Source organism: Tupaia chinensis, unplaced genomic scaffold (assembly GCF_000334495.1).
Source record: "Tupaia chinensis unplaced genomic scaffold, TupChi_1.0 Scaffold000578_2, whole genome shotgun sequence".
Lineage (NCBI taxonomy): Eukaryota > Metazoa > Chordata > Mammalia > Scandentia > Tupaiidae > Tupaia > Tupaia belangeri.
This window is the reverse complement of record NW_006160094.1, coordinates 2365474-2371853: the sequence shown is the minus strand read 5'-3', so window position 1 is coordinate 2371853 and position 6380 is coordinate 2365474.

Genomic DNA, 6380 nt, shown 5'->3' with positions numbered 1-6380 from the left:
TCCTTCCTTTCCTTTTTTTTTTTTTTTTTTAAGAGGTTTTTGCAATAGGGCGCTTGCACTCGCCAGAAAGACAGAGACAGAGAGACAGAAAGCAAGAAATCACCCCCCAGGGGGAGATGGTCACGCCGCAATCCCTTCTCCTCCATTCTCCTCTCAGAATCTTGGGCACGCACACACACGTGCCAGGCGTGAGTTTAAGCCACCGGGTCCGGGACTTGAACCGCAGTCAACCACATGTGAGTCCAGGGACATAGCCATTACACCAACTGCTGGTCCCTCAGCACCTTCCTCTTCTGATCACAGCTCTGAAGGCGCATGGGGCTTCACACCACAAGGCAATAGCTACATTGATGTGGAAAACAGCCCCCAGCTTGAGGAATGGCAAGGACACCTGCCCCTCTCTGAGGCACCTGACTCCGAGTGCCTAGTGGAGCAACGTCCTCCGTGCTGGGTGAGCCCAAGGAGAGAACCTCACCTCGGCCCTCCAGGAGCTCACGGGCTACAGCACAGCTGGGAGGAGCAGAGCTGGAAGCATCGCCGGCTAAGAGGGCCATAAAGGAAGAACTCTGAACCAGGAAGAGGGGTCAGGGGTTGTAGCTCCTCAAGGACGGGGTAGCACCCTAACGCCTATCACAGTCCCCACATGGAATACGCACCTACCAAGGGCCAGCTCCATGGGGCAGTGGGAGCTCGCTGCGGGCAAGAAGCTGGTCCCACATGGCGACCACACTTTGGATTCTTGGCCCAATCAGCCTAAAAAATGCTGGGCACGAGTGTGATCACCCAAGATCCAATGGGCTGGAGGGCTAGAGGGAGGGGACCATGATGTGACCAGACTCTGTGGAGGGTGTCTCTGTATTTTTCTCTCTCACGCATGTGCACATAAACTCTATCATGAATAAAGGAAATCAGAGAACACACACCTGCTGTTTGCACTGAAGGGCACAGATTGCATGCTGAACTGACCCAGACCTTCCCAGTACCCCCTCTCCACCAGCTCTGTTCACCTCCCCTCCACAGTCTCCCCACAGTAAGGCCCCAGAAATATGGAAATCATGCCCTGCCGAAGGTAATACTGGAATGCACATTCAGATTATCTAGATGTAAATTGTCTCCGCCACTTTCCCTCAAACAAGGGATTTTTCTTTTCTGGGTCTCTTTTCTCACCGTAAAATGAAGAGACTGTTCTAGGATTCTGATTCCTTCCAACTTTGAAACTACACCTCTAAGTTGTAATGCAAAAAAAAAAAAAAAAAAAAAAACACATTATTTCCAAGACAGTTAAGATCAAACAGGCAACAGGGCCAACCCCATAGTGTAGCAATAAAGTGCAGCACAAAAGAAACTGGAACCCTCTTGGCCCACCAGGGTTCAAGTCCTGGCCTCAGTGGCTTGGAAAACACACCAGCCCACATGTGCCCCAAATCCTGATAGGATAGAGGATTGCAAGAAAAGGAATTTTAGACTGACTGTTCCGTCAGTTGGGTTCTCTCCCTCTCTCTCTCATGCATGTGCCCTCTGGCATTTAAAACACACACACACACACACACACACAAATAGTTTTAAGGCAATAGACATAAATATGCTTTAGATATAAATGCTCTTCATAAAAATGTCCAAACGCTAGCCCTTTCCAAGGATGCCTCGTGTATAGTACGGTAGAAAAGAGAAGTGAGGGCGATCAGTTCTGTGTTTAAGAACCTTTAGTTGGGGCCAGCAGGTAATGTGGTGGTTAAGGCACTGGACTCACACATGGCCCGCAGCCTTTGAAGTCCTAGACCAGGCGGCTTGCTTTCTCACTTTCTCTCTCTCTCTTTGGTAAGTGCATGTGTCCTATAGCAAATTTGAAAATAATAATAATAGTAGTAGTAGTAGTAGTAAATTAAATTAAATTTTAAAAATTCAGGGCCAGCATTTGGGGTAATGGTTATGTCACTGGACTCCCATGTAGTTGACCAGGGTCCAAGTCCCGGACCCAGTGGCTTAACTCATGCCGGGCGCGTGTGTGTGTGTCCAACATCCCGAGAGGAGAACGGAGGAGAAGGGATTGCGGCATGGCCATCCCCGCTGGGGGGGGTGATATCTCTCTTTCTGTTTCTCTGTCTGTCTCTGCCTTTCTGGCAAGTGCACACGCCCTATAGCAAAACCTCTCTCCTCCAAGAAAATTTTAAAATTCTTTTTAAAAGAATTTATTAAACATGAACAAAGAAAGAAACTCTAGTCAATCTTGGTTGAGTTCCATCATGTTTTTTAAAGGTTTAGGTGTGTCTATAAACAATTTGCATATACATACTTTGTTATGTGCTTCCCATTAGGTACCTAACAGTATTTTCCCTCATGCACCCTTTCACGAAGTAAAATAACAGAGGGAACTTCATGGAAAAATGCAGTTAAATTACAATTTTATTTTGGTACAAAAGAAACTTTGAAATCTATGCTAAACAGCTTTTTGACAGCATGCATTTTTCATGAAATGTTTCAAGACTCCTCAGATACCAGGGCTTCACCAACTATTACTTTAAAGATAACGCTGCCTTTGGGGGGATTTCAATGATTAAACTGGATGGGGTCCAATGTGTGCCTGTCTGCTAACTCTGATGTCCGTGCCCAAGCAAACACTGTAGAAACTAGACTGATCATATGCCCATTTTTCAGATGAAGAGACATGAGAGGATCATAAACTGGTAACGTAGTTCAGAAAGATATTTCGAAATAGCTAGATGCTTAACCTTACTTACACTCTCATTGTTGGCTGAATTTTTCAGGTATTTTCCAAACTCTTTCAAGACCAAGCCCCACAGAATGATAGGTACCACCGGGAACAGTAGATGGCATGGTGGTGAAGGTGCTGGATTCGCACATGACCAACAGCTCAGGTCCTCGACCCAATGGCTTGAAAATCACACCGTGCATGAAGCCCAAAGTCCCGAGAGAAGAGTGAAGGAGAAAGGACTGCAGCAATGCCGTCTCTATGGCAAACACCTAAAGAAGAATAGACCGACAAGCACCATATCCAGGCCAAGTCTTTTAGAAGCAGCTCTTATCGTATGTCCTGAAGTAGCCCTGTTGCTCCTCACAGTTCAGTCTGAGAGGTGCTTTATGTGCTGTCAGTCGTGTCTCACGTCTTACTACATGCCGCGGTCAGTTGTTGCTGGGTGCAGTGCAGCACCATCTCTTCAGAACACTCCTGGATTCTCCCCCAGCCCAGAGCTTACCTGTGAATGATCAAAGCAGAAAGTGAGTAGGTAAGAGCCCAGGTACTGGAACACGGCTCCAGCGTTCTAATTTTGGAAAGTATTTGTCAATAGGCCTTGAGTATTTCACCTCTGCCCTTTGCTCTACACTGCTCTTGGGTCTCGCTTTACACAGATGCTGATACTTCTGTTTCTACTTCCCTAGAGTTTAGCTTGCCTCTTAATAACTCCTTTTTGTCTACCCAAAGCTTTTAGAATTTCTCTGTTTTTGAGTTTATTTCTATGGAAAGAGAGAGAGAGAATGAGACAGCACTCCCAACCGTCTTCAGCTGCAGTGCACCCCCAGCCTCAGCCATCCAGGATCACAGGCACGTCCGTGCTCCTGGCACGTACAAGGAGGCCTTGGAGGTACAGCCATGTGGCTTCAGCCTCGCTGAGCCTGGCATTAATGCTGCACCGCCATGAATTTCTCGATCCAATCTTTCATCTTATTTACTCTTCAGCTTTATGATCCCATTACTTAATCATCCATTAAATCCCTTATTTCAACAATTATATTTTCAAAGGCAATATGTCAAATTGCTTCCTCTTGACAACTGCTCATCCCTGTGGCATTTTCTCCACCGGCCTTCTTTATTTCTCTGGTGGTGTTAATTGAACTTCTTTCACAGTCTCGATCTGTTTTAAGTCTGCCTGCACGTGGAGTCTGCCTGTTTATTGCCTCTCTTGCATTATACTTGCATTCCTTAGATATCTGGCAATTTCCTTTAGGTTTTTACTCTTTATCCTCCTAAGAATAGCAATTACTTTAGCTAGTAATGTCTACCTAGAAAATGTGAAGAAATGCTAGGATCTCCTTCTTAAGCATGGGAAACAGGCCTAGGCCAGAGAGCTCCTAGAACTGTGGTCTGGGCTCAAGCCTTCCCTGTTCTCTCTGGGCTCCCCTCTGGGAAGCTTTGCAGTGAATTCAGAGCATGCTCTGTGCAGTGCTGGTGTGTAGTGTGCCATCTTCTGTCTGGAATAAGGCTTGGCCCTGGGAAAACATGGGGAAAATTTTAGGTCTGCCAATCTCCTGTTCTCATCATTGGCTTCCCATTCCAGCGAGGCTCCTGAGCCGCCGTGAGCTAACCTGACCTTCCACCTTCAGGTGGGCTTGGATGGCAATTTTTTAGCAGTAGGCCTTCCAGAGAGGGAAAGAGGGAACAACTAGGTCCTTCCCAGCCCTCTCCCTCCCATGTCCCCTGGCCCTCTCTCACTCCAGGGAACCACTCACCCAACTGCTGTTCTTCCCATACTCGAGCTCTGCTACCATTTCTCTCTCCAAGTTTCAGAAGGAGAAACTGACACCGTGTGATACTGGGTACACCTACTTCACAGATTTTCTCTCTTTCCCACGACTTCTCTAGGATTAGCTCAGAGGAAGGAGTCAGCAACACGTGCCAATTCTTCATCCTCTTCTTGAAGCAGAGACTGCAGACAGCCTGCCGGCCCAGACATACTCTATGTTGAGACACCAGGTATGCCTTAAGTCTCTAGTTTCAGGAATAGGAATGATACAAAAAATAGCTTTGAACTGTTGCTACACCTCTTGGGTTTCCTTACTCCCAGTCTTTCGGCCCACTCTCACACCTTTTCATGCCAGATGCCACCAGCTTCGCCTTTCCGATACCTCACCATCAGCTGGGCAACCGTCTCTCAGAGCCAACTGATGGCACTTTGCCATGAACTGCTGACTTTTCAGCCTGTTATTTCAGTCCCTCCATAAGTTCCATCCTGATATTCCAGACTATTTCTCTGTGTGAGCTTTCTCTCCAGTCCCCTCAAAGTAATTCATATCATTCCCTTCGAGAGTGGGTTTCCTCATCGGGACTATCCTTTCTTTATACGCCTGGCCCATGTGCCGCCCAATCCAGTTCAAAGCTACCCATGAATGGTTGCATGAGTCTCCGCACTGGATTGTTCTTTCTCTTCCTTGAGCACCTAAAGCAAGGGTTTGAACACCAGTGACTTGAGGCCAATCATTGGCTGCTCTTTAATATTCTGTTTCTATAAGCTAGAGGGCATGTGTGTTGACCAGAGAGAGACAGAGGGAGAAAGATGGAGAGAGAGAAAGCACCCCCAAATGAATATAGTTATGCCACAATCTTCTCTCTCCATTTTTCTGTCCTATCAGGATTGGGGGCATGTGCACACACACATACACATACATATACATACACACACATACATATCCAGTGTGTTTTTCAAGCTGCTGGGGTCGAGATTCAAACCATGTGGTTAACCATATGAGATCTTGCCTCTTTAATCACCTGGCCACAGGAATAGCCCTCTACAGTATTTTGAAATATCCTCAATTAAATCATAGATTCCTTGACAGTCTTTCTTATTATTGCATATACTTTCCATACCCTCGAACATGATATTATACATATACAAGGAAAACAATAGTTATCGACCATTTGTTGAATGATTAATTCCTCCAACTAATTCCACAAGTCACATTACTTGGAAGACTCTAGGCCAGATAGAGTTCAACTCACTTATTTTCTTCCCACTTTCTCAGCATTATGTCTGACACCAAGATATTTGAGGCACTGTGTCATGCCATTCTTAGCACCAAAACAGCTTCACCTCTACACCAAATCTATAAACAGGTTGCATGCCCGCTCTCTGGAATCTCATATGAGAACCCCAAATAGTAGTAATTCATTTGTTGGGGCCCATGTGAAAGAAAGCAATGCCTTTCTGAAAGGTGTACGTGATTTAAAAGGCAAGGCTGAATTGCTGAATGTAATGACCTTGACTTATCCACATTAGCAGCCAGAAAGCAAACAGGACTCAGAGGGGACTAAGCTCGCAACTGTGACTCTGTGCCAGATAAGCTGCTGAACAAATCTAATTAGTTGATATCTAATCTGCCAGCCTCAATAGGTTACCCTTCATTACTTGGGAGCATCTTAAGTTTACAAGACAGTTGGAAATGCCGAAGTCCTAACCATCATGATTACTCACAAAATACCTTATTACAGGAAGTTTATTCCTGAGCAACAGGAAATCTTCTGTTTCCAGTCCTGAACTCTCAGTTCAAGGTAGAAATAGAACATTTGTAACATAAGGGGCTCAAATGCCACCACAGATTCAGCCTCAAAAACCATACACATGAGCAAGCCGCGTGCCCGCGCGCGG